Below are 23756 nucleotides of genomic sequence, written 5' to 3'. Positions count from 1 at the left end.
GAGAAGTTGCTTTTAGCAAGGTTGTAGTTTTATGAGGTTTCTAGCTTTCTCAGCTAAAGAGTGCTATATTCACCAAACTATAACTCCCATGATTCCATACCATTCCACTGTGGCTGTTAAATCGGTGTCAAACTGCATTAATTCTATAGTGCTGATGTACTCAGAATCTCTTTCCAGCCCTATTTGGAAATTCAGGGATTAAACCATAAAGCTCAAAAACACCTGGATAGAAAATTAGTTTGAATGTCTAGTATGAGTATGTTCTTGGGTATACTTGAACCTCCCTGGTGCCTAGGTCTTTTTAAGTGATAATATATGCAATTGATGCTTTACAGGTGTGCTTCAGGAAACACTGCTGTGCATGTTATAAGCACAATTCCTCTGTGCACACTCCCACTCTGTAACTTGCAGAAAAAACTGATATTGTCATTTAACAACTAAATACCCTGAAGGCACCAAATTCTCTTTGATCTTACAAGCTAAGCAGGGTCAGGTGTAGTTAGTACTTGGATAGGGGAAAACCAAGGAATACCAGGTGCTGTTGGCTATATTTCAGAAGGCAATGTCACTTTTGAAGATTCTTTTTTTGAGAAAACTCTACGAAATTTGTGGGATGGCCATAAGTCAACAGATGACTTGACCATTATTTCTTCATACAGCACAATAGGAACTTCTAATAAAGACTGGAGCAAAGGTAGGGATTGTGTGACCTTGAGATGCTGTTTAAATGCCATTCGTATCAGCCTTAGCTATAGCAGCCAAAAGATGATCATGGAAAATGAAACCAAATAATATCTGCAGACCTATTCAATTCTGCCACCTAGATTAGAGGAAAAAATAGATATAAGTAAATAGGTGATAGAACACCTCCACTGGTATTATGGACTCTTCATTTTGGCCAGCAATGTTATAGTACAGGCAGGTTTATACAGGCTCCTGGTATGCTTTCATAGCCTCCAGGGTGGGAAGGGAGAAACAGATGACAGATGAAAAAAGACTCATTGCAACCAAAGGCTAGTAAAGTTGACAGCTTCCCATTTTCCTCCCTTTAGGTAGGGCTCAAAAGCCTTAAACAGTGGCCAGATTAGCAGAAATTTAAACAGTGAAGTCAGATTGTCTTTTCATTAGCATCAAAAGAAAGGAGTCTTTTTAGGAAAAAAAAAGAGAAAAAAAGTGGAGAAACTGGAATAGTATAACCTTGCTATAGTATAGGATTGCTTGAGGGAAGGAAAAATGAGGAACTGGTCTCAAGAAAGAAATGTTGAATATTCTTCTCTTCCCCATAACCATTTGTTGTTCTCAATGAGGTGAAAGATGATGATGATTTTTCTGTTGTCAACATCTAAAAGTTCCCAGTATCAAAAAATTGCTCCAGGCCCACCTAAAATAGTGGAGGTAGTATTGTTGAAGGCAATCTTACAACCTCTGAGGATGCCTGCCATAGATGCGGTGAAAGAATGCTTCTGGATTATGGCCATACAGCCCGGAAAACTTACAACAACTCATAGTGGAGGGTGCTGTTGTGTACTTTCAAGTTGCTTTGATGTTGTGTACCTTCAAGTTGCTTTGATGTTGCTAAAACACATCTGTCAGGGGTATTTTTTAATAAGATTTGTTCACAGCGGGTTTGCCTTTGCATTCTTCAGAGACTCAGAGTGTGTGATTTGTATTGTCGAAGGCTTTCATGGCCGGAATCACTGGGTTGTAGTAGGTTTTTTTGGGCTATATGGCCATGTTCTAGAGGCATTCTCTCCTGACATTTTGCCTGGATCTATGGCAAACATTCTCAGAGGTGTGTGTGATTTGCTTAAGGTTACCCAATGGGTTTCCATGGCTGAGGTGTTGTTGTTCAGTCACTTCTGATTCTTCGTGACTTCATGGACTAGCCCAGGCCAGAGCTCCCTGTCATCTGTCACCAACCCAGGCTCTTTCAAGGTCAAGAAGTCACTTCAAGGATACCATCCGTCCATCTTGCCCTTGGTCAGCCCCTCTTCCTTTTACCTTCCATTTTCCCAGCATTATTACCTTCTCCAAGCTTTACCATCTTCTCATTATGTGGCCAAAGTACTTCATCTTTGCCTCTAATATCATTCCTTCCAGTGAGCAGTTGGGCTTTATTTCTTGGAGTATGGATTGGTTTGGTCTTCTTATAGTCCAAGGCACTCTCAGAATTTTCCTCCAACACTATAGTTCAAAACATCTATCTTTCTTCACTCAGCCTTCCTTATGGTCCAGCTCTTGCATCCATAGGTTACTACGGAGAATACCATTGCTTTAACTATGCAGATCTTATTGAGATTGGGCATTGCTCTCCTCCCAAGAAGTAAATGTCTTCTGATTTCCTGGCTGCAGTCTGTGTTTGCAGTGATCTTCATGCCTAGAAATACAAAGTTTGTCACCGTCTCCATGTTTTCTCCCTTTATTTGCCAGTTATCAATCAGTCTCGTTGCCATAATCTTGGTTGTTTTAATATTTAATTGCAACCCATCTTTTGCACTTTCTTCTTTCTCCTTGATTATATTGCCCCTCGGCTCCTCCTCACTTTCAACCATCAAAGTGGTATCATCTGCATATCTAACATTGTTAAAGTTTCTCCCAACAATGTTAACTCGAGCCATGGCTGAGACGCAATTCAAATCCTGGTTTCCAAAACTGTAGTCCAGCATTCAAACCATTACATCACACTGGCTCTACCAAGGCACCCAGCCCTATTGGAGGAAAGAATAATTTGAAATAAATGACACTCAAGTATTTGATTTCCTTTTGCTACCACAAATTCCTATTCTGCTGCCTGACTGTGTCATGGTCATAGCTGTCTATGGACTATGTCAATAGAGGAGCAGCATTGACAAGTTCGGCCATGCTGGTATGCCATTGAACATGGCCTGTATCACATATTGGATGCTTGTTTTATCCTGTTTAAATAACAAAAGCCCGAGGACTGGTTTTTGCATTGTGTAATGTTTTATATTAGTGAAATGGTAATATTGTTCCCTCTGCCACTTTTTTTAAAAAAAGATTTGTTTTAATTATTAAATTGGCCGCAATGATGGGATCACAAAATAGCAAGGCACTCTTGGAAGAAGAGAATCATTCTGTTGCTGCCTGCCAAAAATAAGAGAGGACAGGTGACCTGCTACCCGATGGCATTTTTCCTCTTTTATTTTTGGTAAAACAAGTTCATCCCATACAAGAAAAATAAACTTAAGCACACGAATTTTAAATGTCACAAAATGGCAAGGGCATAATGCCATACAGAGTGTGGAGGATACTTCTGTCCATAGCCCCCATCCATATCACAGGAGGTTATTTTGTGGCATTTGCTCAGCATAGTCTGTTCAGCAATTACAGTCACAGTAGGAAAAAGCTGATATTGTTTCTGTCAGACTGGTTATAGCAGTTTGCGGAAGCATGCCCATATCCTGTTAAAGATATTCCAGCCCTTTTTTAATGTAGAAAAGACAATACCATATATACTAGAATACAAGCAGAGTTTTTCATCCCTTTTTTCAGGTTAAAAAGGTCCCTCTTGGTTTATACTCGAGTCAAGATTATTTATTATTTTACTCTGGGTTTTTTTGTTTTGTTTTTTTGTCTTGTCAGGAGCGACTTGAGAAACTGCAAGTCGCTTCTAGTGTGAGAGAATTGGCCATCTGCAAGGACGTTGCCCAGGGGACACCCGGATGATTGGATGTTTTTATCATTCTTGTGGGAGGCTTCTCTCATGTCCCCGCATGAGGAGCTGGAGCTGATAGAAGGAGCTCATCCACTTCTCCCCGGATTCGAACCTGTGACCCGTTGGTCTTCAGTCCTGCCGGCACAGGGGTTTAACCCACTGCGCCACCGGGGGCTCCATTTACTCTGTTGTTGTTGTTGTTGTTGTTGTTGTTACATTTATTATTTACTCTATTTATTATTATTACATTATTTTACTCTATTATTTTTATTACAGTTATTATTTTACTCCATTTATTACTATTACATTTTTTATTTTTCTCTATTATTATTACATTTATTATTTTTATTATTACATTTATTATTTATTATTTTACTCTTATTGTTACATTTATTATTTTACTCTCTTTATCATTATTACATTTATTAATTTACTCTATTATTCTATTTATTACATTTACTATTTTACTATGTCATTGGAAGGATACGTAAGCACATTTACATTGAAGAAAATTAGAATAATGGTTTAATCAGAGTTGGACAGTCTTATCTTAAATTACAGTTTTATGTAAATATTCAAAATATTTAACCTACTGATGCCTCAATTAATGTAATTTTATTGGTACCTCTTTTTATTTTGAAATTCACCAGTAGCTGCTGCATTTCCCATCCCCGGCTTATACTCAAGTCTATACATTTTCCCTTTTTTGTGATAAATTAATTGCCTCGGCTTATATTTAGGTCAGCTTATACTCAAGTATATATGGTAGTTCATTCACTTTAGTTCAACAATGATACAAAACAAATCAAGGTTGTTTTTTTTTCGTGTTGGGATGGCTTGAGAAAGTGCAAATCACTTCTGGTGTGAGAGAATTGGCTGTCTGCAGAAACGTTGCCCAGGGAACGCCTGGATGTGTAACCATTCTGTGGGAGGCTTCTGTCATGTCCCTGCATGGGAAGCTGGGGCTGACAGACGGGAGCTCACCTCATCTAGCGGATTTGAACTGCCAACCTTCAGGTCAGCAGTTCAGCCGGCACAAGGGTTTAACCCATTATGCCACCGTGGTAGGCTAGGTGAGCTCACTACAGTATAATAACAAACATTTTCTTCACTGCATCTTCTTTCTTGCAGATAAGCAGTCTTTCTTGGTGTTGACTTCAGCTTTTTGTTTCTACGCATCAAAACAGCCACCTGTTGCTTCCTGCTCTCATGAGCTACCAATTCTAAGCTGAGCTAAGATAACAACTGCTAAGATAACTCAATGCTTTGTTTTTATACAGTGAGCAGATAACACATCCAACTAAGCTGTAGTAGCTGCTTTGCTGCTGTAAGAAATTGGTTCAGATCCTTGCAATTATTTAGCAAAAAGCCTATAGTAAACTGTTGTTAGTGACAGATCCATGTGCAAGGTGCAGTAGACTCCCAATTAAATGGGAATCTTAAGCAATGAGCTCTCAAGCAACTGCCAATTTTTTAAAAATAAAATAAGTAAATACTATATATATATATATATATATATATATATATAATTTAGCGGAACCATTACATTAAGTTAAGTTTGTCTTTATTTGTTTTCATTTTCTTTTAATTATTACATAATAATAATAATAATAATAATACTTTATTTGTACCCCACAACCATCTCCCGAGGGACTCGGTGCAGCTTACATGAGGCCAAGCCCACAATACAACAATAACAATAACAATAATACAAAAAAACAAAACAAAAACTCATAGCAAAATAAGCAAAAACAATAACAATAACACGACGCATTTAAAAACCAATGGCTGGGCCAAATGTAATAATTAAAAATTTTAAAAATAATGCTGGGCATGAACAGGTAACATGTAATTGGGATAGAGGTTTTGGAGAGGGAGGAAATGTGCAGACAATCTAAAATAATTATTAAAGTGCGTTTGAGGACATATTGCTGGGAGTTTCCTTATTCTGGGAAGGCACACTGAAACAGCCACGTTTTCATTACATTACATTAATTATTACATATTAATACCAAGCCAGTAGAGAGTTTATAGTATAGTATGGTATAGTATTAGTTAGGAATGTTTTTAATAGTAACTCTAAAACCCCCAGAAACGCCATTTATCCAGAATCTACCAAATCCCAATGGGCACCGATTAGCTGAGAGTCTACTGCACAAAGCTTTCAGGTGTGGGAAAAAGTCAGTTATCAAAGTGTGGCAAATGATGTTCTGACACCTTCTAGACAGTCTCAATTGAATTGATATCAGCTATGCATTTATAGTGGGCTCTTGTTATCTGCTGGGTTTTGCTTCCAGGGTCCTGGTGGATACCAAAATCCATGGATGCGGAAGACCCATTATATGCAATGGTATAGTAAAATGATATCCCTTATATAAAACTAGCTGTGCCCTGCCACGCGTTGCTGTGGCCTATAGTAAAACTTATCAAAGTTGAGGTAGATATCTGGACTATTATGAAAGAGAGGTACCTACCTATTCCTTCCCCCTTTTCCTCCCCCTTTCTCTACTTTCTTCCTTCTCTACCTCTTTCTTTCTTTCCTTCTTTCACTCCTTGGTTTCATCCTTCTCTCTTTCCTTCATTCCCTCCCCCTTTCTTCCTTTGCCTTTCTTCCCTCCCTGTTTGCTTCCTTCTTTCACTTTTTATTTCCTTTTATTTCACCACCATCATAACAATAACAATAATGCAGTGCATTGCCTCTGGGACCTGACACCTCTCCCATTCCCCCTAAAAGGGTCTCATAGGAACAATAGCATCATAATAATAATAATAGAAATAACAACCTTTACCCGTCACGTGTTGCTGTAGCCAATCTTCCCTCTTTCTCTCCTTCTTTCCCTCCCTCCCTCCCTCCCTCCTTCCTTCCTTCCTTCCTTCCTTCCCATCTTTCCTTCTCCTCTTCTTTCTCTATCTCTTTCCTTCCTTCCCCCTTTTTCTTTCTCTTCTGCTGTCTCTCTTTTCTTTCATTCCATCTTTCCTTTTCTTTCCTTTTCTTCTTCCTCTAACTTTCCTTCCTTCCCCCTTTTTCTTTACCTCCCTTTCTCTTTCTTCCTTCTTTCCTTCCTTCCTGTCTTTCCTAGATTTTGACAGGGCGGGAAGGGGCGGGGTGGGGTTTGGAGGTGGCCTGAAGTAAAAGGAGGTAAGATTGGGGCAGGGGAGTGATGCGTGGGGTTGCGTGTGTGTGTGCGGCAGCGGGGGGAGTGATGGAGCCTGGGGTTGCGTGTGTGTGTGCGGCAGCGGGGGGAGTGGGGTTGCGTGTGTGTGCAGCGGTGGGGGGAGTGATGGAGCGTGGGGTTGCGCGTGTGTGTGCGGCGGCGGGGGGAGTGATGGAGTGTGGGGTTGCGTGTGTGTGTGCGGCAGGGGGTGTGTGTGTGCGGGAAGCGGCGCAGCGGGGCTTGGAGTGGGCATGGTTTCCGCAGAGGGAACGTTGGCCGGAAGGCCATGTGCGCGCGCGATGGAACTTGCGGCTGGGCGCCAATGCGCATGCTCAGTTGTTTTGCCGTTTTGTGAGTGTGTTGTGTTGTTTTTCATTTTGAGTAGATATGTTTGTACCTTGTGGGTTGTGTTATGGGCACGGGAATTTTGGTTAAGTTTCGTTGGGGGATTTTTGAGTTTTGTTCTTTTGCCGTTTTGTGTGTTGTTGTGTTGTTTTTCATTTTGAGTAGATATGTTTGTACCTTGTGGGTTGTGTTATGGGCACGGGGATTTTGGTTAAGTTTCGTTGGGGGATTTTTGAGTTTTGTTGTTTTGCCGTTTTGTGAGTGTGTTGTTGTGTTGTTTTTCATTTTGAGTAGATATGTTTGTACCTTGTGGGTTGTGTTATGGGCACGGGGATTTTGGTTAAGTTTCGTTGGGGGATTTTTGAGTTTTGTTGTTTTGCCGTTTTGTGAGTGTGTTGTTGTGTTGTTTTTCATTTTGAGTAGATATGTTTGTACCTTGTGGGTTGTGTTATGGGCACGGGGATTTTAGTTAAGTTTCGTTGGGGGATTTTTGAGTTTTGTTGTTTTGCCGTTTTGTGAGTGTGTTGTTGTGTTGTTTTTCATTTTGAGTAGGTATGTTTGTACCTTGTGGGTTGTGTTATGGGCACGGGGATTTTGGTTAAGTTTCGTTGGGGGATTTTTGAGTTTTGTTGTTTTGCCGTTTTGTGAGTGTGTTGTTGTGTTGTTTTTCATTTTGAGTAGATATGTTTGTACCTTGTGGGTTGTGTTATGGGCACGGGGATTTTAGTTAAGTTTCGTTGGGGGATTTTTGAGTTTTGTCGTTTTGCCGTTTTGTGACTGTGTTGTTGTGTTGTTTTTCATTTTGAGTAGATATGTTTGTACCTTGTGGGTTGTGTTATGGGCATGGGAATTTTGGTTAAGTTTCGTTGGGGGGTTTTTGAGTTTTGTTTCCTCGTTGGATGCCCCTAACAAATTTATATATATAGATGGCAAGATCAAGGTTTGCCATTAAAAAAATCAAGTGGTGGATGGATATGAAGGGCGCATCTACACTACAGAATATATACAGTTTGATACTACTTTAACTCCCATGGCTCAATGCCATAGAATTCTGGGAGCTGTAGTTTGGTGAGGTACCAGAATTATTTGACAAAGAAAGCTAAATGACTTGCAACAACTCCTAGCTTCATATTGCTTTATGACGTTCCAGAATATGGACTACAATTGCTGTCATCCCTAGCTGCAGAATCAGCAGTTAAGAATGCTGGGCATGAGAGTAACTACATCTGCAGGGCTTGCCCACCTCTTGCTTTGTGGTAAGGTCAGTCCAATTATCCAAGATGCTATAAGTGCTTAACTAACACGAAAATAATGGAAGGAAATGTGTTAATAACAACTGTCTACCAACCTTTGGGCCACAGACTAGAATGAAATATTATACAAATAATTTCAGACATTATAATAGGGAACTTAGTGGGATCAGATTTAGTTGCTTTGCAGCAAGCAAATCAGATACTTGAAACTGGAGCATAATACTTACAATGTCGAAAATGCTTTTATGTATTTGACAGTTCTGATATTTTAATTGTTTTGGGCAATAAAAAGCAGGCGAGTGTAGCAAGATTTGTGTGGGAAGTAGACAAAATCAGTCTGAAATAATTTAGATGCACTAAAATAGTGGTAATGTAGAGGCAAAAACTGTAATAATAAATAATTATAATAATATATTGCTAATGTTTGCCGACACAATTTGAGTGGTTTATTGTTTGCGTCTTTTCAGATGTAAGTATATGTCAGTTAGATCCACATGCTAAAAAGAATATTTTAATGCTAGACTTTTTTCCCCTGAAAATAGTCTTCTTAAATATATAGAATTTAAAAAGTTACACCTAGTGTGCAACTATGCTGTAGAATTAATGTAATTTGACACCACTTTAACTGTTATGGTCCAATGCTATGGGATCTTGGGATTTGTAGTTTGGTGAGGCACCAGCACTCTTGGCAGAGAAGGTTTCCTAAAACTTCAGTCCCTATGATTCCATAGCATTGAGCCATGGCAGTTAAGGTGGTGTCAAACTATATTAATTCTTTATGTAGCTACACCTCTAGTCAATAGTTATGGTTCTAATACAATTGAGATTGAATGTCATTATAGACACATTTTTGAAAAGTAACTCATGCTCTCCCATTTATCAAAGGTAGATAAGTTACTCTTAATTTACTTTTTCGAATGCTATGACTTGCGGCTCAGTGGTCCAAAATACATTTTCTCATAGTCACTTTGTTACTCATACAGATGCTGTCACAGTAGTTGAAGCATGTAATACTCTTCTATCAACATTGTAGAATGGAGTTAGGTTACAATTGAGATTTCCAAATATAATTTTAAATATTTTTTTAAAAATGATGCTGACTGTAAACCTCCCTGAGTCACCTGCGGGCTGAAAGGGGCGGTGTATAATTGTAGTAAATAAATAAAAAAAATTAAGGTTTCCCCTTGACATTAAGCCTAGTCGTGTCCGGCTCTGGGGTGTGGTGCGCATCTCCATTTCTAAGCCGAAGAGCTGGTGTTGTCCATAGATACCTCCTAGATCATGACTGCATGGCGCACCGTTACCTTCCCATTGGAGCAGTACCTATTGATCTACTCATATTTGCATCTTTTCAAACTGCTTGGTTTGCAGAAGCTGGGGCTTATGACAGGAGCTCTCACTCCATTCCGTGGATTTGAACCGCTGACCTTTCAGTCAGCAAGTTCAGCAGCTCAGTGGTTTAATCCGCTGTGTCACCGCAGCCTCATTTTAAGCTGTACTCGGCTTTAATTACCTTGGGTACAAGGAAGAAGGTTGGATATTTATCAAAGAAACTTTAACTAAGTTATACTTCTTTAGGACTTTTGTGGATTTGATTATTCACAGATTTTATTCTGACATTCTCTCTAGAAATCTCTACTTACTCCAGGGCGACTCTCTGGTTACCTTGCCATATAAGTTGAACATAGCGTAATGCTAGAGCATGTAGATATCTATCTAATTCCAGCTTTTGTGCATCAGATCTCTTTGTAATTTTTGTTGAAAGGGGGAAAAGTGATTGAGTGGAAGATTTTTGGATGTAGCTGGAAGTTATGACGTTTACCATATGCCCGTAAAATAAACACACAGCTTGTTCTTGAAGTCAGTATTTTGGTTCAAAATGACAGCACCAGGTAATTGGAGAGATTCATTTCTCCCTCCCTTTTTTTTTTCTTTACTATGAAGAATTTTTTTAATTTGGCATTGAAAGAGAATAGGACATGACTTAATAGCAAAGGCATGAGAGGGCAAGACCTTTTACCTGTGTCTGTTCATATATCTGTCATTTGCAGAGGTTTCTCACTGTACACACTCAAGGATCATGTTAGCTATATGGTGCTGGTTATATATATATACTGAATATTTTTTTTATCAGATAACCAGATAAATCATGTAGTCCTTTGAATGCTGGTGGACTATGGTCCTCAGCTCCCAAAAGTCCTCAGTATTTACTGTGCTGGCTAGGGATTCTGGGAGTTACACTCCAACCATATCTGGATGATCATTCACTTTGTTCATTCAAGGTATATATTACTTTTAGGAGTGAGGATATATGTGGGGTTCACAGCGCTCCCTGGATGTGGGTGAACTGCAATTTCCATTGCTCTGGGTAAGTCTCTCACAAAACCCCAACAGTGTTTAGAGTTGGTCATGATTGGTGTGCCAAGTTTGGTCCAGATTTGTCATCGGTGGGGTTCACAGTGCTCTCTGCATGTGGGTGAACAATAAGTCCCATCATCTCGGGTCAATCTCTCCCCCCCCCCAATCTCTTCAGTTTTTGAAGTTGGTAATAGTGGGCATGTGCGCCATGTTTTGTCTGGATCCATTGTCAGTGGGGTTCACAGTGATCTCTGGATTTGGGGTGAACTGTAGCTCACATCATCCAGAGTCAATCCCCCCCAGATCTCTCTAGTTTTTAAAAATGGTAATAATGGGCATGTGTCAAGTGTGAGGCTGAGAGTGGTCTCTGGATGTCAGAGCTGTCTTGGGAACCTCCCACATAAAAACATACATATAGACACACCCACCCACAAACATATTTTCACTTTTATTATATAGATTGATATAGAAATCCATTAGTTTGAAAGAAATGCATTAGAAGTAATGATGTTACCTGCCATGTGGGTAATAAAAATATGTAAAATAAATGTCTGGTAAACTCCCATGAAAAAAAAACTAACATTTATTTAGGGATCATATTGGAAACATATGTTGAATAATGTGTGCCCTAAACAATCTCAGAAGATTGCAAGAAAACCTACAACTGCAAAGATCACGAAAAATAATGGTTCACTCTGAGAGAAACCAAAATGCCACAACATTTCATTGTCGTGTTGTGTCATCTATACTCTGGGCAAGATGCCAGTGCAAAGATACAATATAGAGAAATAGTTTCCCATTGGCAAGCCCTCAGATAAGGCAGATTTTTGTCGCCTTATCTGTTTAATTTGTATGCAGAATGCACATATGGAAAGCAGGATTAGACCCAGGGTAAGCAGATGTGAAAACTGGAGAATGGAGATCAACATTTTAAGAAATGCAGATGATGTGATATTACTTGCAGAAGATAGCAAAGACTTGGAACAACTACAAATGAATGTTAAGAAAAAGAAGTGCAGAAGCAGAGTTGCAGTTGAATATGAATATGAAAAATAATTAATAGATGGCTTTATATTAACTTTAAAAAGGGGAATGAAGACATTGAAATTATTAAACATTTCTATACCTTGGTTCATTAACTAATGAAAGCAGAGAGACTGCAGTTAAAAAAAAATCAGAAGATCAAGACTGGGAAAGAGCCATGAAGGAACTAGATAAGGTCCTTAAGTGTAAAGACATATAATTAAATGACAAAATCAGAATCATCCTGGCAAATTCTGATTTTAACATATGGTTGTGATAGCTAAACAATGAACAAAGGTGACTGAAAAAAAGTAATTCATTTGAAATGAGGGACTGAACAATCCTTCTGCACATACCACAGATAGCTGGAAAGTCAAATGAATGGGTTTTGGAGTAAATCATGCCTTAAATTTCCCTTGAAGCAAAGATGACCAAAGTGAGGCCATTGTATGTTGGACATATGAGTATGTCAATCACCGGAAAAGATGATGCTTGATAATGTAGAAGGCAGTAGGAAAAAAGGGAGAGCACATTACAGGTGGATCGATCCCCAGTTGTGAATTTTCAAGGTTTGTCAGTTGATGCTCTTGGAGATCTCTCATTCATAGGGTTGCCACAATCCTGAGGTTAGCTTGATAGCCACCAAGAACAACAACTAACCTTTATAAGGATGATTGAAAGGATACAAAATCTCTGTTTTTCAGACCACAGGTCTCTGTGTCAGGCAAGGATCTTAAAGGGGGGTTATGAGGAGAATAAAAATCTTACAGTTCCGTTAAAGGACCCCCGGTGGTACAGTGGGTTAAACCTTTGTGCCAGCAGGACTGCTGACTGAAAGGTCAACTGTTCAAATCGAGGAGAGCGGGTTGAGCTCCCTCTGCCAGCTCTAACTCCTCATGCAAGGACATGAAAGAAGCATCCTACAGGGATGGTAAAAAAAAATCAAACATCCAGGTGTCCCCTGGGCAATGTCCTTGCAGAGGGCCAATTCTTTCACACCAGATGCGACTTGCAGTTTCTCAAGTTGCTCTGATATGAAAAATGTTATGTTAAAGTCATGACTTTAACATCATTTCCCCTGGTCTGCCTTTAAAAACATTTTATTTGTTAGAAAAATCAAATACAAAGCAGAAAAATGGAAAGTAACCAAGCTGAGAAAAAAATTGCACCCAGTCAGCTTTTCAGACATAAACTGCTCCATGCTGTATGTAGCCATCTGGAATGTGATTTTCGCAATCAGGAAAGCCATGGCTGTAAGACCTGAGCAGAGTGATTGATGACAGATGGAATGAGAGGTCTCTCATTCATGGGGTTGTCATCAGTCGAAGTTGCCTAGATGGCAGTTAACAACAGCAACAGTTCTATAGGTTCGGTATAATCCCACCTGAAGTGAAGCCTGCATATTAATGTTTAGTCATGAGTCTGTTGCTACTAGTGAATTTAACACCCATGTAATCCTCCTTTCCTCCAAGGGATGAATGGTGAAATATGCATGGGTATCTTGGATTCAAATTAGAAGTGACATCTAATGCACCCTTGGTTTTATTTTCAGTATCCACTGGACTACTCACAAATAATGGTAAGCTTGAAAACCTGATTTGTTAAACTGCAACATGAATGAGCTATACGCTGTGCTGGGTTGTTCTTATTTCTTTCCATTGAGCAGACAAACAAAGGAGGCCTGTATAGCTTACTATGATGCCCGAAGATAAACCAGGCTGTGAATGCCAACAACACATCCTGGTTTATTATTCTGTATTTTCTGAATGTATCATACTATTATTGTTTCCTTGAATATCATACTGAACTGCCCTTTTGTTAGTTCAACAACACAAACAGGAGGTGCAAGAAGGAATACATGAGCTGCCGGCACATCTTCAGTGCTCTGTCACGTTGTGATTTCCTGGTGTGTCATTATGTGCAACTGTGGCAATGCTTAAGGGAGTAGCTGGCACAGGAAACATGCAGTTGCCTTGTATTTTTGTGATCAGAAGTGCCTGGTATTTTTATTTTGATGTTATGCTGCTGATGAAGAAATGCCATGTTTTCTTCCACGATTGGTTGTTTCATGATGCAAAACTTCTCCTTTGTCCTTGTACATGTGCCATATTAAGGAGTCACCATTGTTGACTCCTATTGAATCACAATTAAATGGCTGATCAGTAAGAGAACTTGTATGGCTTCCCTGGGGTTGAAATTCCACCAAATGAGTCCAAATATATCTTTGAACCTTAGGGAATTTAGTGTACAACTGCATGTTGAGGTAGAGTCAAGATCCTGGCATGTTGTTCTTGTGTGTCCTCAAGTTGTTTCCAACTTAGTGTGACCCTAATGGGGTTCCGGCATCATTTTTCCAAAGTTGGTGTGCTTTTTCTCCTTTGAGACAGAGAGTGTGTAACTTGTTCAACTCACTCAGTGGGTTTCCATTGCCAACTGGGAAATTGAACCCTGCTCTAGTCCAAGGCTCAGATCACTACACTGTGTTGGAATCCCTCCTTGACTTATTAATAAGCTCCGCTGCTTTCCTGAATTAACTACTTAAAAACTTGTCTATGAATGTTAAAGCAAAGGTGTTCCTTCCCCATAGTGTTTCTAAATTTCTTGCAACTGCTTCCTTCCTGAAGGTTTGTCCAAAGAAGAAGAGAAAAGAAAAGACAATAAGAGAAAAAGATACTTAAAAGCCCAATCATTATTTGGACAGAGGCAGTATATGGATGTCTTGTAAAAAGGGAGAAACATCCTTAAAGTAAATCTATAGTTTCTGCTTAAGAATGACATACCAAGTGATCCACAAGACCATCAAGAAGGGAGATGCTTTCTCTGGGGTAGCGGTAAGAGTGAGTGAAAATAAGATGAAAACCTACATGGGGGAGTAGGAAGACAAGTGTAGTGCCCAAAACTGTTTTATTTGGGGCAGGACTATAAAACAGTGATAGAGATTATGGCGTACAGGGTTTTTTTCTGTGTCAGAAGCAACTTGAGAAACTGCAAGTTGCTTATGGTGTGAGAGAATTGCAATCTCCAAGGACGTTGCCTAGGGGGCGCCTGGATGTTTTACCATCCTGTGGGAGGCTTCTTTCATGTCCCTGCATGGGAAGCTGGAGCTGACAGGTGGGAGCTTGCCCTGTCTCATGGAATTTGAACCACCAACCTTTAGGTCAGCAGTTCAGCCGGCACAAGGGTTTACCCATTGCACCTCATGTCACATTATCAAATGAGTCAATCTATCCATATGCATAATATCTAGAATTTTCACAAACCATTGGTGAGTTAGCGGTGTCTTTTTCTCTCTCCAATTTCTTGCATATACCATTCTTGCAGCTGTTGTCAGATAATTACAGAGTCTGTCTTTGTTTTCTTCCATACTTACATCTAATATTTGTAGTAAATAGTATTCTGGTTTCAGTTCCAGCTTCATATTTAAAATCTTTTTGACTATTTCATGAATTCCCTTCCAATACTCTTTTGCTTTACCACATGTCCACCCCATATGGTAGAAAGTGCTTTCTTGGGTTTCACATTTCCAACATTTGTTTTTAATATTTTGATTAATTTCTCCCCAAATTTGTGGAGTTATGTATCATTGATACATCATCCTATACCAATTTTCCCTTAAGTCATATGCACAAGTAAATTTCAATTTAAGATTCCACATTCCTTCCATTCTTTCATTTTTATTGGTTGTCTGATGGAAGTAGCCCATTTATTCATACATTCTTTCACCTCTTCTGTTTCTGTGTTCCATTCCAATAGTTTCTTATAATTTTTATAATTAATTTCTTCTCTGTGGGCATTATTTTATCCCAAAATGTTTCTTTCCCCATAAAACCTATTATTTTGTCTTTACCACAATATTCTTTTATCTGTCTGTATTGAAACCAGGAAATGTTTTTATAACATGAAGAAGACAAAGATGCAAGATGTTAAAAATGCCCCTGTTCTACATCCACTCTTATACCCTGCCCCATTCCTCATATTTTGCAATTTGTTGTTCATACGTTCAGTCGCTTCCGACTCTTTGTGACCTCATTGACCAGCCAACGCCAGAGCTCCCTGTTGGCCTTCACCACCCCCAACTCATGGACCAGCCCATGCCAGAGCTCCCTGTCGGCCTTCACCACCCCCAACTCATGGACCAGCCCATGCCAGAGCTCCCTGTCGGCCTTCACCACCCCAGCTCCTTCAAGGTCAAGCCAGTCACTTCAAGGATACCATCCATCCATCTTGCCCTTGGTCGGCCCCTCTTACTTTTTCTATCATTTTCCCCAGTATAATATTTTGCAATAAAAACATATATATGTATAAAATGTCAGAGAGTTCACAATGGAAAAAGGAACTGTGTTGTCAGTCAAATTAGGTAATATTGAGCTAGATGGACAAACAGTCTGGTCTGGTTTAAGGCAGCTTTCTGTAGTGCTATTATTTATAGATTGCTATTTGGATGCATCACCTCTCTCTGGCAGAAAGCAGATTCAGGTCAGTGATACAGCCCTGTAGGTTGGTCAATGGCACAACGGGGCTTGATTTGGATATCTAGTACACTTGCAGAGTTGAAGCTCAGGAATCAGATTTTCTGTAAGCTAGCACATTCTAGTTTGGGAAGGGTTTAATGTAAAGTGCTTTAAAATGTTATGAGTGAGCAGTGAAATCATCTCCCTGTGTCATTTTTTTCAGACCTTGCATAATTTTGTACACTTATGTTCACTAATTTACTCATCTGTTTTTAAGCCAAAAGCCCCCAAATGTTACATCATTTCCTTGCAAAGGACTTGCTTCATTCCCTTGATTCTTCAGGTTGCTTTGTTCTGTAACATTTAATAACTCTGCACTATTCTTTTAGAGCTATAGCAGTCACTGTGGCTGAGTCATAGATTTACATTATGCCATTGCCAATTATATTTATAATTTGCATTGGTAGAATTGGAAAAGATGTATATCTGATAAAACAGAAATCTGTTTCCAGTATCATTGTTTATTTTTTTGGACTTAAGGTCCCAGAATTCTCCAGCCGTTATGGACAGGTGTTTAGTGGACTTGGCATAAGGAATCAATTTGAAAAATTCAGACTATTTTTTTTCACTTTTGTCAAAATTTCTGCTGTTTTGCATCACTCTCACTGGTGATTCAGGACTGATTGGGATTTTTGAGAATTTCAGTTTTTTAAGGGCTTGTTTGAATGTGCAATTTCTCTGTATAAGGCATGGAAAATGTTTGACATTTTAGTTTCATCTTTCCAAGTCCACAGCTCTTACAACTTCCTTTGAACAGTCTAGAGCAGGGGTCCACAAACTTTTTAAACAGAGGGCCAGGTCACAGTCCCTCAAACCATTGGAGGGCTGGATTATAATTTGAAAAAAAAAAAACATAAATGAATTCCTATGCACACTGCACATATCTTACTTGTAATGCAACACTTAAAAACAATACAATAATTAAAATGAAGAACGATTTTAATAAATATAAACTTATTAATATTTCAATAGGAAGTGTGGGCCTGCTTTTGGCAGATGAGATAGGATTGTTGTGTGCTTTCAAGTCATTTCAGACTTAGGTTGACCCTGAGCGAGGGCCGGGTAAATGACCTTGGAGGGCCAAATCCGGCCCCCGGGCCTTAGTTTGAGGACCCCTGGTCTAGAGTGCATTTCTGTATGTCATGGTAGGGCAACTGCAGTAGATCTACGGGATAATTTTATGTTCCTGGTTTGCTGCTACACAATGCATCATAGCTTGCAAGGTATTTAATCTAGAGGCATTTGGAAAGGCAACCCACAATTTCTTCTTTCTTTCTTTCTTTCTTTCTTTCTTTCTTTCTTTCTTTCTTTCTTACTTTGAGTCCCCTTTGAGGAGATAAAGCGGGGTATAAATAAATATAATGATTATTATTATTTCTTTGTGAGATAAAGGGAAGTTATTGGGTAAGGGGACACAAGTAGTCTCGGAGTTGTAATTTGCTTACCTCTGCCATGTATTCAGTCACGTTGATGTCCAAATAAATGGTGGCTGCCACCAATTCTCCTAGTGTCCCCCAAAATCCCTCTTTTGTGTGGAAGTTGAATATAACATTGTGGAAGCATTATACTCTCCATGTTGAGAACAGGGGCACCTCTTGAATTTGCCCAGTGGAAATGAAGATGTTTATTTGTATATGCTTTTGCCAAAATTTACAAATCTGTATTCTTAACACTAGTCAGAAAGAAATATAACAGTATTTTAAACCTCACAGTTCCTCATCTCTGTTCAGGATCAAATAGTGCCTTGACATTTTCAGGCAATGAGTGTAAACCTTCAGAAGCCATAAAGACTGAGGTTTTTCCCCACTATACAGTGATAGCACTATATTTCATCTTCAATTGCTTGACTGCATCTTGGGATTTTTAATTTCATAAGGCACTAGACCATGAGGTTGAGTATTCTAAATGTCTTTTCCTAAACTGCAAATCCCACAATTCAGTAGTATGCTATTTATTTATTGTGTCAGATGCAAGTTGAGGGTACAGTTAAAATGCATTTAAAAATGCAAACAAAGTTTTAAAAAAACTTGGCATTATGCTAAATGTCATTTGACCAGAAGCTGGCCACTTGGAGTGCCTCTGGTGTTGCAGTGAGAAGGTCCTCCATTGTTCATTCGGCAGGGCTCAGGTTGCATTGTTGTAGGTGGTCTGCTTTTTGCTCTTCTCCGCACTCGCATATCAGTGTTGTAAAACCAGTAGTATGCTTTGACAGATAAAGTGGAATCCTCCTGCTCCAGTTTTGTAGCTTGAAAGGATCTTGAAGCCAATAGGTTCATCTGTTTCTCATCATTGCCTTCTGGACACCAGGAAAGTGGCAGAACATTTATTAGTCCAATATAGTATCTGGGATCACTATTGGTACACTAAAGTAAGTTTGTGTATGAGAAGGTTTCTGCAGAGCTGGTGAACTGGTTCATGTCTTGTTTAGTCAATGAAGACCTTGTTAATTTCTTTGCAGAGTACAGGGATGAAAATGTGAATTGGTGATAGCGGAGCCACATCTCCCCAGAATTTAGCCTACACTGTGTTAACGATGTTATCTTAAGAAAATGCAATAGAGAGATATTGGAGATGCCTTGAGAGTTAAATCAGAAGCTATTATCTTGGGACGAACTGCATTGTTCTTTTTTATATAGTTATGGAAATACTGGGTGTAGAGACCGTCTTTTTCTCAGAATTGCACAAGACAATATACAGTAATCTAATTCATAAGAAAAATGGTCAATTTTGTTAAATGGGTTTTTTTCAAAGCAACCGTCACCAGAAACTGGATGGTTCCACAGACTAAATGTCTAGTACGCTTAGTTTATAGCCTTCAAGCCAGCTGGGACTACTAGTAGGATTTTAATGAAACAATGTACTTTGTTTTCCCATGATGATTATTTTAAGTGTACTGTGGCTTGTTTTTCTGTGCTCCGACTTGGAGCGTGGTACAGGCAGACACTGCTGCCATTGGCCTGTGCAGGAAAAATGTTTAACAGGAACAAGAAGTATTGTTATAGAGGAATGGGGGCAAGAGAAGAAGGGAATTTATTTGGGTTATTTGTGTAAATAATATGCTTTGGCGTCAGAGCCTGCTTCTTAACAACACTGCTCTTAGTCTTTTTTCTTTTTTGGTTAGATGCCTAGACTATTCCATTCATTCCCCTTTCATAATATGTGTGTGTATACACAGCAACATATATAAACACAGCTGACCCACCACATTTGCAGAGTCAACTTTTAGGGATTTGATTATTTGCAAATTTGATTAAAATGTACTCTCTACACAACTTTTGCGGGAATTTTACCATCGAGTCACACTGGAAGATTGAGAGATTCTCTAGGTCCTGCAGTGCAATTCTGTGATCAACTGGCAGCTTTTTATATGCAGTTTTCACCTTTGTGCAGGTTCTATGACCATAACCTTAGTGAATGTGTAAGGCTGATTGTGTGTGTCTTCAAGTCACCTGTTGAATTATGGAGAATTCAGTAATTCCAGTTTTCTCAGGAAAGGAATACTCAGGTGTCTTGGCCAGTTCCACGCCAGCACCAGACACTATGAGTTCCCAGGAAAGAATTTCCTCCTAACTGACCTTTTCCTTAGAGATGTGACCCTCTAGACCAGTATTTCTCAGCCTGGGGGTTGGAACCCCTGACACGGTTGCGAGGGGGGGGGGGTGTCCGAGGGGTCACAAAAAACTACTGGAAAACGCATATTTCTGATGGTCTTAGGAACACAGTGCTCTCCCCTAAATCACTGTCAATTCATCCTAGTATTTACTGTTGGTCATGGGGGTTCAAGGGGTTCTTTATAAGTGAACTATAAATCCCAGCAACTACAACTCCCAAATGCCAAGGTCTATTTTCCCCAAACTCCAGCAGTGTTCACATTTGGGAATATTGAGTATCTGTGCCAAGTTTGATCCAGATCCATCATTGTTTGAGACCACAGTGCTCTCTGAATGAAGGTGAACTACAACTCCGAAACTCAAGGTCAATGCTCACCAAACCCTTCCAGTATTTTCTGTTGGTCATGGGAGTTCTGTGTGCCAAGTTTGGTTCAATTCCATTGTTGGTGGAGTTCAGAATACTCTTTGATTTAAGGTGAACTATAAATCCAAGCAACTACAACTCCCAAAATCAATCCCCTCCAACCCTATCACTATTCAAATTTTGTTGGAGCGAATGAAAATACATTCTGGATATCAGATATTTACATTATGATTCATAACAGTAGCAAAATTACAGTTAGGAAGTAGCAACAAAACTAACATGAGGAACTTTATTTAGGGGTCACATCATTTGGAAAGTTGAGAAACACTGCTCTAGAGTTGCTTGACTTTAGCTCCCTTAATTCCTTACCATTGGCTATGCTAGTTGGGGCTTATGGGGCAAAAGAAAATCACCATTACCAATGTCTGTTACTGTTGCCATTGTTCGCCTTCAAGTCATTTCTGACTTATGGAACCCTAAGGTGATTCTATTGTTGGTTGTCTTGGCAAAAGTTATTCAAAAGTTATTGTGTTTTCTTCCTCTGAGGCAGAGAAGTGTGACTTGCACAAGATTCTAGTTAAAGTCCATAGTCAACCAAGGATTTGATCCCTGACCTCCAGAGCTTTGATCTGAAGCTCAAACCACCACACCACACTGAGATTTTGGGAACATCCTGCCAGTCTTATTTGAAAGATGGTTACCCTGAGTGGTACAGTGATGCATCTGGGACATCATTGGTGTGGATATGGAAACCAGACCCTGAGAAGAATAGCTGTAAAAACCTAGTGCATTTCCTAGCAAATGGAAGATTATGTTGGGTGGGCTCCATAGTTGTTGCTAAAAAATAGAGTAGATTTTCTTCAGACACTTTTGATGGACAATGTAAAAGTTTTATGAGTTGCTGAAATTGTAGAACTAGAAGACTTAAGGCAAAGATGAGAAGTATGCAGCCCTCAAGATGTTGCTGACTTGAAGCCCTAGTCAGAATAACCAATGACAAAGAATGCTGGGAGATACAATCATCCAATATCTGGAGGGCTGTGTGATTCCTCACCCTTGCTTCAAGGGCTAGGTGAATTAGAAATGGTGTTTTAGTTTTGCTTAAAGTGATTTCTGTCAGCTTCTTATACTATGCCATTCTGGTCCTTGAGCACTTGTATTCAAGGACCCCTCACTCACCTTTGGGGAGTATGCCAGGCCACACTTTTCTGCCTTTGAGGTGACAGTCGTGGTGCTGCTACATGTTCATTCACATGATAGAAGTGGGCAGCTGCTAGCTCCTCAAAGGTAGTGGAGCCCAAAGAATGCACACCTGATAGCCAGGATTTGCTGCAGCTTCCACTGCTGCCCTATATCATTTTATTAATAAAGGGCTTATAAATATGGAGAAAAATGTGGGAGACATCAGGCTGCAGAGAGACGTGAGTATCTGTGAAACAGTGGGTGGTGTGGATTTTTACCAAGCGTTATACTTGTATTCTAGCCATTTCATAGATTCTTGTGAAGCTTCTCCAATTTTACTCATACCATATAGTATGTCCTCATTATTCCTTATTTCCCATATGCATACTTCAACCCTCCCCCGCCAGAAGTGTTTGTGGACTTCCCAAGGTGCTTTGGTGCAATTCTGGAGTATGCTTCTGGCCTAAGTAAAGTCAAAATATATTATTTGAGGTTTTAGGAATCCACCATGTGCATGTCTCTGCGTGCATATATCTAGGAATGTATCCCCCATGGATACAGGGTTGTACTGCACTGTATATACCAGGCAATGTGTGAACCACAGAGTGGACCTTTGGCAATACCATTGTTTACGACCTAAAGGAGTAGATATTATTGAGGTTTTTAATCTTAAATGTTCAAGTTGTGTTTTATATCAGTCGTTTTTGGGTTGTATGGATGCAGGGGGGGGGGGTGTTATAACATTATAAGCCGCTACTCTATATATCTCGTGGCTTATGATAGTATTTTTATGTTATGCAGCTGTTGCTGATTTTAAGTGCTGTAAGCTGCTTTGAGTCCTATCCCGGGAGAAAAGCAGGAAATAAATAAATAAATAATAACTCCCACAATTCTTAAAAGCTGATCGGACTTCAACTCGCAAAATTCCTAACAGACTACTGGAGGGCTGAAGTTTGCCCATGCCTGGTATGTACTATGCTACTTGTGTTATATAAAGTATTGCATTGTGTACAGAACTATAGTTTGAATCTGCAGTTGTTGAATATGCAGATTGTAAGTCTGTTGACATTGCAAGCCCATTGTATCTGGAACATCACCAAATATTATCATCTTGATAACGGAGAGATGTTTGTGTGAACATTGGAAATCATTGTGTACATAATGACATGAAAGTATTCCTGAGGTAATGCTCATATATGTATTTGTAGTCATCATGAGATAGTTTGGTCGTCAAGCAATAAAATGTGTACCTGTGGAGACTGTTACTGTACTCATAAGAGTGAGCAACAGATGTAGCCTCTCCAGTAACATCTGCAGAGCAGCTGCTTCTCATGCTATATTTTTGCATGGGATAGAATGCCTGAGTATAAAGTATATGCACATTGCATTACACATAAAGAGAGCATGGATATAAAAATTGTATCTCAGCATTTTTTTTTTAAAAAAAGTATCCCCAGCTTGGGATAGGGATTTGCACTTTGAACAGTTCTTTTAAAGTTCAGTTTATAACCCAAAGCAATTCCCACATTCAAATGACATGAAAGCTCCAAGCTATTGCAACTCAGAAGTAGGACCAGGGATGCAACATAGAAGGTCCGCCTATTTTCACAAAGTTTTGGGGTTCAAGACCTCTACAAAAGTGGGGAAATGCTAATAAAAATCTGCTTTTTTTCAACTTGAGAGAACACCTCCCTGGGAATTTCTAGGTCCTCCATCATGACCTACAGAAGTTGGCCATAAAGTTGGACTGGAGTACTTTCAGATTCCAAGAGATAATATATTAATCAAATCTGCAAAATTTAAACCTGCAGATTTTGAGAGCCAATTATAGCACACCCCCCCACCACCTTCCAAATATTTTTTGAAGAAGCTTTGCTTGTGATGGGAGGGGAAAGCCCTTATGCTTCCATCACCTGCTTGATGTTTAATCTTTTGGGTATTGGAGTTTTATACCTGCCTCTTTACCAACATTCCTATTAATCATCTGTGCAATCCCAAATTCTTCATATTGCCTGGGATATTTTCTATTAAACGGAGATAAAGAAAGGTCATTGATTTTTTGCCTGCTGCACTCTGGGCTCTCTGTATCCCATAAGAAAGGATTGCTCGTTCTTATCTTTTATTCATCGCTTACTGCAAAACCTGGAGGCTAGTTCAGATATCCCAGGCAGCAGCTATGTAAATATTTATTGACACTGCAGTCATTAAAGAGGGGAGGTGGTGGAGAGCATTTCTTTGGCCCACTCATACAGGAAACCCTTAGTTCTGCCTCTGTCGG

The 23756-nt window shown here is 39.5% G+C and overlaps 1 protein-coding gene across 2 annotated transcripts in view; it reads left to right on the top strand.

The window, feature by feature from the left end:
- The window catches only part of TBXAS1 (thromboxane A synthase 1), a 337775-nt gene that overhangs the window by 5583 nt on the left and 308436 nt on the right, over positions 1 to 23756 (top strand). The window contains exon 1 of one of the 2 annotated variants that reach the window (XM_060776866.2): positions 22283 to 22444. The exons of the other annotated variant lie outside the window; for it this stretch is intronic. The gene's annotated coding sequence lies outside the window, so the exon portion shown is untranslated. Of the gene's footprint in view, positions 1 to 22282; positions 22445 to 23756 lie in introns of those variants that run through there. 2 annotated transcript variants of the gene reach the window in all.

The sequence above is a fragment of the Anolis sagrei genome, chromosome 5 (assembly GCF_037176765.1).
Source record: "Anolis sagrei isolate rAnoSag1 chromosome 5, rAnoSag1.mat, whole genome shotgun sequence".
Lineage (NCBI taxonomy): Eukaryota > Metazoa > Chordata > Lepidosauria > Squamata > Dactyloidae > Anolis > Anolis sagrei.
This window is presented reverse-complemented; position numbering and strand designations above follow the sequence as displayed.